We start from the raw sequence: 12833 nt of genomic DNA on the forward strand, positions 1-12833 counted from the left end.
CAGCCTCTGCCCCTCACATCTTTATTTCCCCAGAAGGCCTAAAGGCATACACTTTGTGGCATGCCCTGTAAAAATGTCAAAAGGAGCTACTATTATCTGTTAAGCAGGGTAGGGGAAGAGAGAAAGCAGGGTGGCGTGGGGTTCAAGCAACATCCAGCAGAGGAGGATGGGGTGACCAGCAGGCAAGGAAAGAAAATGCAGTGATGTCCTGGGGGAGGAGAATGGAGCAACCAGGAAATGTCAGGGGTGAGGAAGCAGGGTGGTATAGGGATTCGGGGGGGTGGGGGGGGGTTGTACACACAGCAAGGAGATGGGACAGACATGTGCATGCACACTGCAGATGTGTGCAGGCACAGGTAAAGATCCAGTAAAATGAATTTGCATGACCTTTACACAGAATTCTTCTACAAACCACCATAAATCACCTCTTTCACCATGGATTGAACTGTAAAAAGAATCACTGACTCAGCAGTTTCAAGTGCCGCCATGGCACAAAAACATGGCTCTTCATTCTCATATTATTACTATGGATCCCTTCCCCAAACCACCACCCAACCATAGGTCACCTCTATGACCACAGATGACTTGATGGTGGTTTCATTAGTATCCCATCTAAAAATGATGAAGGTCCATAAGTATTCATGCCTTAGATCCATTGTCTTTGTGCCTTGGCTGGGTTGGCAAGAACCAGTCTGTGTTTTTTTTTACTGTGCTGTCTACAAAAACTAACCAGGGATGTGCATCAGATTTGGCCAAAGCCTGAGCCAAATTGGGTCTCTTCAGATTGTTTCTGGTGCTTCCCAAGACAAAATGGTACCCCAGTCGAAGCAGATAGTGTCCGAATTGGTCTGAGCAGAATTGGGCTGTTTTCTGAAGCACTGAATTAGCACACCTCTAACACTAACATAACTTTTAATTTTGATGGTGGTTTTGTGGGGAACCCAATGTAAAAATCCCATTTTAGTTCTATTGGATCCAGCTCTTATCCACAGCCTTTGGGAAAATGGGGGGGTAGTGATGGGGTGGTTGAGGGAGAGGAGCAACTGGGGTGGGGTGTCATCAGCACTCAAAATTCCCCATCGGCCCAGAAAGAACTTGGGGTCTCATTCAAGAGAATGGGGAAGTTACTGAGGTAGAACTCCTGTGTGCTTGTTCTACAGCATCTGAATCATGCCAAAAATGTTCCTCAATCAAGCAACTCCAATGTAAAAAAAAAAAAATCTAACATGCACGGGCATACTTGAAAATACATGCCCCAAATTGTTCCATTATAGATGTGGAACAGCATGAAAAGCCCATATATATATATACACACACACACACACACACACACACACACACTTGGGTTCCTGTAGACTCTATGGGATAGGCTTTGCATTGTACTATTATAAATAAGTTACATTTCCATTTGATATAAAAAAAATTACATTCTTTCAAGCAGGTAACATTCTGTTTCACTGTGTATTACAATGCATTGTAAACCATCCTGGAAATTTTAAATTAAAAAATTTAATTCCATGTAAATGTAAAGCAACTTTTTCTGTTGCACACACGTCTCTGGAAATGCAGTTCAGGCATGTTCACTTTATTTTAAAAAAACAAAAACCAGGTATTTCCCAGTGGTGTAGCGGAGGGAGAATGTAGGGGAACACAGCTCTGGGCCTTTTTTCAGAATCGGAGCAGTGCTGTCATCTGCTGAAGCACCAGGGTAATCGACAGACTTGCATGGCTTTGGTCAAGTGAATGAGGTGATAACAAGGCGTTCAAGTTTTATTATCATTTGTGACAGATTAGCATACAGGAAGTCAGAAAATGAGGAAAACTAAGCAGGGGCTGGATATTCCTTTTCAGTGGAGGTTGATGGCTTCCGATGCCAGTGGGGCAGTGCATCTGCTCCGGGTTTCAGTCAGAATCCTAAAGGAGTTATCGAAGGTGCTTCAGATAGCTTCTGTAGAGCTCTCACTGAAACCCAGAGCGGATTCACACACACACACCCCGGTGACATCGGAGCCACCAACCTCCACTGCTCCTTTCCTTTGACGGAGTTCCCATTTCACTCTAGCAAGTCTACATATTTTACATGTGGCAGAGTAAAAGTTAAAAGCACAAATAGCCTGAAAACAATTTTATCTAACAGTTTCTAGCAGGTAAAAAAACCCAGAGCAACCACTCATAGTTGCATGCTGACATATTACAGTGCCCAAAAGCCACAGTTCAATTAATGATTAATACTGTTAGTCCTACTGCACAAATGACTCTTGCCTGGGTTGAAGTCTAAAGGTTGTGATGTTGTCATAGTTGCCTCATGACTAACACTGATTTTGTCACTAGTGTTGCCGTAACTCATGGAAATAATACATTTAGAGAGCGTTTCTGCAGTTTATCCTGTAGCTTTGATATAGTGCAATGAACTCTGTCAATCTGAATATCTTGGGCATTTGAGCTCTGCCATTTTAATGGGCAAAAATCTTTCAGGAGTCAGGACTGGGCAACCTATGTTCATGACTATACTGTCTCAGTTTAGGAACTAACCAGTACCCACTCCTCTTTTTTAATGGAATTGTATTTTATTTTGGAAATAAAGTTAAAAATAGAGGCAACAGAATGATACAATAGATCACTAAAAGGACCTCACTGATTATAATTCTTAGCATATCATGGACATGCCTGTGGGACAACTAGAGTAAAACAGCATAAGGAGAAGTTCACTGTCTAATGTAAGATAGGGAGGGAGGGTGTGTGTGTGGCTCATACGTATTTATTGATATGGATACATACAGATTTATGTATGTATATAATTTTTTCTCCCTCTTTTTACCTTCTCTTTTTATAATCTTTCGGGGCTGAAATTTCACAATAAAAAAAAATGTTGGCAGCAAAACCAGTTCCTCAGAAAATTTTCATTTATCATATTTCTATACCGCCCCATAGCTGAAGCTGTCTGGGCAGTTCACAAAAATTAAAAACCATTAAAATACATTGTACAAAACCATTTATATAAAAACATGTCCAGTCTGTATTTCTTAAGAAGCTACTGGACATTACTTCTTGTGTGGGGAATGCAGCAATCTATCTGGAAGTGGGTATCCAATCAGTTGAATGCAAGGTATGGATTGATGCCTTTAAGTGGTGGTTATATTTACATTTTTTAGCAGTTCCTGGCAGCTATCTCTCCTTACTGCTTTCAGATTCCTTTGTTACCTGCTGGATGAGAGCGATGGAGAAGACATTACATAGGTTAGGATCCTCTGCAGAGTTTGTGGGCAATTATGGGCTTGAGAAGGCCCAATTTCTTCTTGTTGAAATACTAATAGACTTAGATTTACAGTATTTGAGATCTGCTGTAAAATAAAACCTGCTCTCCATTACTCTATATTAAATATAATCTAAATAATTATGGAATCACTGCAGCCCCATATCTGTAAACATAAACCATTCTAAAGTATAGAAGAGCATTTACTCTTGCCCATTTTAATATGCTGCCATCAGCACTATTAAATGGACGATTAAGTAAGATCCTAGTTAGTGAACGGATATGTTTCTGTGGTGCTGGAGTAACAGAATCAGTTGAACATGTTCTCTTACATTGTGATATCTGTAGGGAATGCAGAGAAAAGCTAATTTCCCCACTATTAAAAAATAGCCTTCCCAGGAAGTAGCTCCGCTGCTTTGGCATCCATTTGTTTAAGGGATATGTCTTCTTGGGGCACTGGAAGGGTTGCCAGGCTTTTTATTATTTCACTGCAAAGTAGGGGGGAAAATGATGTTAATTTCTTGAAAGCAGGAACCTCATAAATAATATTCTGCAACTGTGCTAGTTTTAACTGCGTTTTATGTTTTATACTGATTTTGCTGGCCTGTCACCATAATACATTCATTCATACATAAAAACATATAAATAAATAGCATACAGCCAGGCAACATATGTTTTTAGATTTTTAAAGAATCAGCCAAATACAATCCAGGACCTGATTAAAAACTCCTTACATGCTGCCAAATGCCTGGGAGAAGAGGGCAGTTTTAACCTGGCACCGAAAAGATGACAATGTTGGCACCAGGCGAGCCTGGCATAGAGAATCATTCACCTAAACAAAAATATTGTAACCATCCTAAAACTGAAAACAGCTGGCTTGCTGTTTTTATCTGGGGATAGAGTTCTATACTTAACTTGGCAAGGCAAGGTGGAGCAGAATTCTTCTTCTGATTATTAGTTTGATTATTATTGTGTATTTAATGCAGAACCATTGGCCTGTGGCTCTGTATAGTTCATAATACAAAAACGCATACAGTCAGGGCCAGAAATATTGGATAACTGTTTTGGCAGTTGGCCTCTATACACCACCACATTGAAGTTGAAAGGAAACACATCTAGATGGGAGCGAAGTCAGGACTTTCAGCTGTAATTGGGTGTGACAAGGGGTGTGACAAAAGTGGGGCACTGACCATTCAGGTAGTACAGTCAGTGGCATACACACACCCCCATCGTTGGGGGCTCATAAGTAATGGAATGAATGGCTGACAAGCAGCTGCATGGCCAGGTGTGGCCTGTTTCCTGGGTGCCCCATGACCACTCAAGCAGATAAAAGGCCTGGAGGTGGTTCTGAGTGTTGCATTTGCATTTGGTAGCTGTTCACTGGAACTCCCAACATGAGGTCCAAAGAGGTGTCCCTGTGAGTGAAGGAGGCCATCATTAGGCTGAGGGAAAAAAAAAACCAATCAGGCCAACACAACAGTTTGGAACATCCTGAAAAAGAAGGAATTAACTGGCAAGGTCAGCAACAGCAAAAAGCCTGGAAGACCACGGAAGACAACTAAAGTGGATGACTGCAGAATTCTGCTCATGGTGAACAACACCTTTCACAACATCTAGCCAGGTCAAGAACGCTCTTGAGGAGGTAGGCATGTCATTGTCAACATCTACAGTCAAGAGACGGCTTTATGAACGTAAATACAGAGGCTTCACAACAAGGTGCAAACCACTGGTAATGCTCAAGAACCGAAAGACCAGCCTTTGCCAGCAAAGACCTAAAAAAGCCTGCCCAGTTCTGGAAGAAGATTCTTTGGACTGATGAAACCAACATTAACTTGTACCAGAATGATGGGAAGAGAAAAGTATGGAGAAGGAAAGGAACAGCTCATGGTCCAAATCATCTGTCAAACATGGTGGAGGCAGTGTTATGCCACGGGCATGTATGGCTGCCAATGGAACCGGGTCACTGGTGTTTCTTGATGACCTGACTGCTGATAAAAGCAGCAGGATGAATTCTGAAATGTATAGGGCTATACTTTCTGCTCAGATTCAGCCGAATGCTGCCAAACTGATAGGATGCTGTTTCATATTGCAGATGGATAATGACCCAAAACATACAGCAAAAGCTACCCCAGAGTTTCTCAAGGCAAAGAAGTGGGATGTTCTTCAATGGCCAAGTCAGTCACCTGATCTCAACCCAATAGAGCATGCTTTTCACTTACTGAAGACAAGACTGAAGGCAGAAAAACCCACAAACAAGCAGCAGCTGAAGGCAGCTGCAGTAAAGGCCTGGCAAAGCATCTCGAGGGAGGAAACTCAGCATTTGGTCATGTCCATGGGTTCCAGACTTCAGGCAGTCATTGACTGCAAAGAATTTTCATCCAGGTATTAAAGGCGATCCTTACGTTTGAAATGATGTTGGTTTGTTCCATTACTTATGAGCCACCAGTGATGGGTGTGTGTGTATGCCACTGGCTGTCCTTCCTGAATGGTTAGTGCCCCACTTTTGTCAAACCCCTTGAATTACAGCTGAAAGTCCTGACTTCGCTCCCATCTAGGTGTGATTCCTTTCAGCTTCAATGTGGTGGTGTACAGAGGCCAACTGCCAAAACAGTTATCCTTGTTCCAATATTTCTAGCCCTGACTGTATATGTACATGTGGTGTAAACTGGTGTGATACTACCAATTTATTTGGTAACACACATGTGAATGGATAACTTCTGTGAATGGATGGCATGATTCAGTTGGCAGAGCCTGTCTGTCTCCCACGGGGCGGGGGGGGACTTAAACACCCGTGTTCCCTGAAGGAAGGGCAGAAGAGGTGAAGCCCAGGTCAAGATGTTCAAACCACTGGCTTCTCAAGAGACCACCAATAAGACTGAAATAAGTCTGTTTTTTATCATTATCATCGTCTTGAATCTATGCTCTTTTATACTTAGTTGGACCTTTGATCCATCTAGCTCAGTATTGTTTACACTGCCTGGCAGAAATCCCCTCAGGCTGAGGTCTTTCCTGTCACCAAATACCTGACCTGTTTTTAGCTGGAGAGACCAGGGACTGAACCTGGGGCCTTTTGTATGCAAAACATGTACTCTGTCACTGAACTATGGCTCCTGTGTTTGTTTGCACTCTAAAGTGTGAACTGCCTTCAGAGCACTGGCAGAAGCATGATGTACAGAATGCTTGTGATTTGATAGAAACTACTGATTCACGGTTTCTTGAGCCCTCAAACGTCTACACTCCAGGGATGGTATAAGCAGGCTTGGGATTCTAGAATTGCCCTTAGCATAACAACATGGATGTTGTTTGTATGTAGAAACAATTGCATGAAATTGGAGTGGTCTAGCAGGTGAGACCCTAGCATTGCCAAGGGAACTCTCTATATCAAGTGTAGGGAGCCTGTAGCCCTCCAGATGTTGTTGCCCAGCTCCTCTCAGCCATAGCCAGCATAGCCAATGGTCCATTGTAGTCCAACAACTTCTGGAGGGCTATAGGTTCCTTCCCACTTATCTATACCATAGGAATAGTGCCAACCACTATGCAAATGTGTAATTTTTTATACAGAGGAGAATTTTTTAAAAAAATACTTTTTATTTATTTTTGTCTTTATAAATGAAATAAACAATACGAACAACTTGATCAATAACTACAATTTTCCAACAGTACAATATTCTTAGGAAGACACAACAATACCAAAAAGAAGAATAAAGGAAAAGAAAAAAAAGAAAAGAAAAGATTTTTCCCCTTTCTTTTAAAATTTAAATTAAAAAAAAATTCAAATTTAAATTTAAAATGGGTTAAATTTAAACTTCAATACACACAGTCTTCAGATCCCATTCTAATTTAAAAACTATACCTATAACATTAGCAATATTACAATTTAATCATCAACCTTACATTTCAATATCATATCATCAGTCTTATAGCAAGGAAGCGGGCCTACAATTCATTACCAGTAACTATATATTACCCTTAAGTTAGAATATAATAATAACAACAACAACAACAACAATGCTTAACAGTTTAACCAACCCAAAATCTTACTAAGTAGTCTTATAGTAATGATAATAATAGTAATAATAATAACAAAAAAGATGAAATTATGTTATATAATAATAAAGCTTGAAAGCAACCTTACAATAGTCAGTAATATATTTTATACTAGATATATAAATAGGTGTGCACAGTACACCCTCAAACAATATATTTAAATACAGCATATCATATCCATTTTAGAGAACGAGAATTTAAAGAAAAATAAAAAAAGAAAAATGAAAGAAAGCCAACGACTGTATATATAATCAGTTATCTCTGACCTAGCCTGAATCATGCAGACTAAACATAGACAGTTAACAAAACTTGTTTAAAGATTCCAGTTCATGGGGCTGGAACAGAAATCTCATGCATTTTTACATTCAGCCATGCCTCCGCCATTTCATGATTTAGGAACTTCTTCATCTGACCTTCAGAAACAATGCAAAATGTGGCAGGATATTTTAAATCATATTGTAAGTTCATTTGTTTTTCCATATTTTTCACCTTGATGCATTGCCTTCTTTTATCAGCCACCTCTTTGATGTAATCCAGAAACAGCATAACTTTATCTTGTTTCCAAAAAAGATTTCCACCCTCTCTTGCCAAACGCAGGATATAATTCTTTGTGGAAATTCTTGCAAATTGGACTATAATCATATAGCCAGTCCCTTTGGCATTCGGCACACGAAATGCCTGCTCAATATCAAGTAAATAATCAGATGGCACAGGGAGTATCTCATGCAAAAGCTTGTCTACAAAGGTAGGCAAATTTACCTCTCTAGGCAAAATTGTAATACCAATAATACGTACATTGGATCTGCGCATGAAGGCCTCCAGCTGGGAAATTCTGACAGAGAGATTTTTTAAAAGAGCTTGTATCATAGTTTCATTCGCTGTCAGCCTATCTTGCAGCTTGTTAACCTTCGCCTCCATTTTTTGCCAAGAAGTGTTAATTAAATCCACAGCTCCTTGCAGGGCAGTGATGAAATTTTGGATTGAATCCAACCTCTTAGCTTGCTCAGAAAATTGTGAAGATAAGGTTTTTATCAGCATAAGTAATTCCCCTAAATCTTCGGTTCTCAGAGCCTTTGCCAGTGGAGGTGCGGGGGAGTGGGCGGTGATGCAGTTCCTTTCTTTCTCCTTCCTGTAGCCATGTTTCTCTTCAAACAAATCTTGCAGGTCCTCAGCTATTCTCAAATATTGTTGATATTTCTTAAACCATCCCTCAGAGGTTGTTGATATTTCTTAATCTGTATATTACAATGGAACACATCAGCCCTGTTTTCTCCTATTAGATAGGAGTTTCAAAACAGCTTTTTGAGACGTTTACGCTCTGGGAGGGTAGTCTTGGAATCCAGCCCCCCCCACTTCTTCGCGGAGAGTACTTTTCTCCAAGATTTCATCCAGCTGCTGCCTTGCCCCCCCTTTTAATTCCGGGGTGGAGATGAAAAGGTTTTTCAACCTTTTAAAAAGCTGTTTGAGATAGTGTTCCATGGACACTCCGCGGAATGCTGTGAGGGCAACATTGGTTCCAACCGGAAGTCCCTACAGAGGAGAAATTGAAGGAAAAGTCCTGGGCCAGTCTTCATGGCAATGCATTGAGATGCATTTTCAGCTTCTAGCCATTTTTCCTGAAATCAGCTCTGCTCCATCAGGGGTACACAAAGCAAGAAAAAATGAACTACACACCTCCCAAACAAACCACTTTCACAGGTCACACTGCACTTTTATCTACCTTACTTTGTGGTCAGTTGGGTGGAGTCCTGCCAGTTGAAGTGATGTCATCAATCACCTGTGAGAGACATGTTATCCACCCCCCCCTTGCTCCTCAGGTGCATCCAGAAAAAGAGCAGAGCATTCTGACCTGAAAATTTCCCACATTCCCATGCAATGTAAGTGTGTCACCAAGAGATCTACTTGTCTGCCTTCTTTTTGCACAGAAACAAGACTTCCACAGGTAGGTAGAGCCATACCACAATATCGCCCATACGGAATAGCTCTAAATCACTATAGCACTATAACAGTATAGCACTATAGCAATTTAGAGCTATTCTCTATGCGTGAAATCACTATTGTGGGGCTTTGGAACTGTGAATTTGGTTGTCTTTAGGGTATCACTAGTGTTCTGTGCAGTTGTGCTTCGATGTTTCCCATTTTTCTCTGCATTTCGTTCTCTGCCTTCTTAAGCCCCTGAAATGAAAAGGTGGTGGGGTAGAGAGAGAATTGGCGGCCGTGATCCCCCAAAGCACACTATAATGAGACCCTGAAGTAGCGTGAATTGATGCCGTGCTATGGTGCAAGGGCAATTTAACAGTTAGGTGCTTTCAGTTAGGTATTGTTCCATTATGCTTAAAAGAGGCGGTTGTGAGACCCCTGTTGAAGAAGCCTTCCCTGAATTCCACCGTACTAGATAACTATAATCCAGTCTCTAACATAACATTTTTGGGCAAGGTATTAGAGTGTGTGGTGACCTCCCACCTCCAGGGTTTCCTGGATGAAATGGATTATCTTGATCCATTTCAATCTGGTTTCAGGCCTGGGCATGGGACGGAGACAGCTTTGGTCACCTTGGTGGATGACCTACGCAGGGAACTGGACAGGGGGAGTGTGTCCCTGTTAGTTCTGCTGGACCTCTCAGCGGCATTCGATACCATCAACCATGGTATTCTTCTGGGATGCCTTGCTGGGATGGGTCTTGGGGGTACTGTTTTACAGTGGCTCCATTCCTTCCTAGTGGGGTGAACTCAGAAGGTGGTGTTAGGGGATGCCTGTTCGACTCCATGACCATTAGCTTGCGGAGTCCCTCAGGGTTCTGTTCTGTCCCCCATGCTATTTATTATCTGCATGAAACCGCTGGGAGAGATTGTCCAGAGTTTTGGAGTTCGGTGCCACCAATATGCTGTTGACACCCAGCTCTATTACTCCTTTCCACCAGATTCCAAGGAAGCTGTTTCTGTCCTTAACCAGTGTTTGGCATCAGTAATGGTCTGGATGAAGGAGAACAAATTGAAACTTAATCCAGACAAGACAGAGGTGCTCCTGGTCAGTCAAAAGGCAGATCAGGGAACAGGGATTCAGCCTGTGTTGGATGGGGTTACACTCCCCCTGAAGACTCAGGTTTGCAGTTTGGGGGTGCTCCTGGATTCAGCCTGGATGCTCAGGTTTCAGCGGTGGCCAGGAATGCTTTTGCACAGTTAAAACTAGTGCGCCAACTGCACCTGTTCCTGGAGATGTCTGATATGGCCACGGTGACACATGCCTTAGTTACATCCTATTTGGATTACTGCAATGTGCTCTACGTGGGGCTGCCTATGAAGAGTGTTTGGAAACTGCAGTTGGTTCAAAGAGCTGCTGCCAGGCTGTTGACTGGGGCTGTCTACAGGAGCATATAACTCCCTTGTTAAAACAGCTTCACTGGCTTCCAGTCTGTTCGTGGCACAATTCAAAGTGCTGACTATGACCTATAAAGCCCTATATACGGCTCTGGTCCAGGTTATCTGAAAGACCGTACCCTTCTTATGAACCTGCCCGTGTTCTGAGATCTTCTGGGGAGGCCCTTCTCTGAGTCCCACCACTGTCACTGGTACGTTTGGTGGGAACCTGGGAGAAGGCCTTCTCGGTGGCTGCCCCACAGCTGTGGAACACCCTTCCCAGGGAGGCTAGGATGGCTCCCTCCTTGATGGGTTTCTGGAGGCAGACTAAAACATTCTTGTTCCAGCAGGCATTTGGGACATAGTTGGCACGTGGGAGTAAGCTGCTAAAACGTTGTTTTAAAATGCTGTTTTAATGTTTTAATATAATTTTAATTATATTGTTTAATTTATATTTTAACTTTTGTATATTTCCATATGTTTTAACTGTATATGTTTTAATTTCTGTAAGCTGCCTTGTGTCCCAGTACTGGGGAAAATGCGGGGTGATGATGATGATGATGATGATGATAATAATAATAATAATAATAATTTCAGGAGGTTGGGGGAATTAATCTGGGAAAGACTACAGGATGGAAGGGAACAGTAGAGAAGAGAACTGCAGGAGAAAGGCCCACTGGCCTTCCCCAAAGGACACATCACAGCCCAGGAAGGAGCAAAAGGAAAGGAGGATGGTGCTTTAGCAATTATCTGGGATTTGGCGGGATTACAGGGTTAAAAAATGATCAACGGGTGGGAGGAGAATAGTTCAACGAAGGTGCAGAGAATGAAGCTTCCAAAGTGAGCTGCTGGAGGTGCAATATAGCGAGAAAGTGGGTAAAAAAGAGTAAAGGGGCTGTTTCTTCGAAGCTGTGCTATCGCGGGACTGCGGTCTACTATCAAATAAAGACCATGTGAACTATGGTGAATGGCAAAGCAGAGAGCACTAGTGAAAGGGAGAAGCACCTGTAGGGCAAATAACAACTGCGGCACAAGGCACCAGGGCTGTTTCCTCCACATGTTACTGCAAAATGGCAGCAAATAAAAACAGTAGTGGGAAAAGGGAAGGCACCATCCCTTGACCGGGGTCACAGCCAGGTGAAAGACACACCCCAGCACACCCATCAGGCTGGCTCTGATCTGGAGGAATGCGACACACTGCAGCTGAACCAGTTGAGAGCTGCATTTAAAAAAATGCAGTAGAATTACTCTGCGAAAATGCAGAGTTTATAGCGGGAAGCAGCGGCATTGCTGCAGATAGCTACTGACGTCATGTGTCACAAACGCCTGCAAACTGCTTCCCCGCCCACCGCACTAAATCGCACCTGAAGATTGGCTCCATGTCAGAATTGCATGTAGTTAGAAATAGAATCTTATGTGGTCAGTGATTTCTCTCCCTCAAAGGATCGTGTGGATAAACTCCTGCACTGATGCTTTGACCTAGCAGGATTTTGCAAAAGTGTCCTAAGAATTTAGAGGAAGTCGACATCCACTAGGAAGGGTTCTTATTCAAATGTCTTCAAATATGGTGTACAAATTGTTACCCCAGCTGAATGCATGGAACTACTGAGAGTAGGAGGCAGGTCTTTCAAGTGCTTTAAAACAATCTTTAAAAATACAGTTGCAGATTTCAAGGCAGTAGAGGCTGGTGGCTCTGGTTTGGGAGGGCTGGTGATTCCATTCTGGGTTTTAGTTAGAACCAGCCAGAACTCTAAAGGTGCTATCCAAGGTGCCGAACCATTTTAGGGATAGGGTGTAGCACCTTGGATAGCACCTTTAGAGTTCTGGCTGGTTCTAACTAAAACCCAGAATGGAACCACCACCCCTCTGAAACTGGAGCCTCCAGTGCTTCATGGCCATGTAGAATCTGGTCATTTGGTTTTAGATTCTATTTTCCTGTTTTCCCGTTGCTTTCTTTATCAGTAGGGGTGTGTCATCTCTCAGTGTTTTTGATGTCATACTTGGTGAAATACACATGTTAACGTATTTGCAGAGCTAGGGAATCTCTGGGTGGGAGGGCCACTTTTTGGTCTTTTCTGATTGGGACACTGGAATTTGGTCAGGTGCATGTGCTGTAGAATGCACACCAGAGTGGTGCTCACACATTGATATTCTACAGTGGAGGGATAACCCTAGAC

This window comes from Heloderma suspectum, chromosome 7 (genome assembly GCF_057233095.1).
Source record: "Heloderma suspectum isolate Gila_16-S chromosome 7, 16-S_ref, whole genome shotgun sequence".
Taxonomy (NCBI): Eukaryota; Metazoa; Chordata; class Lepidosauria; order Squamata; family Helodermatidae; genus Heloderma; species Heloderma suspectum.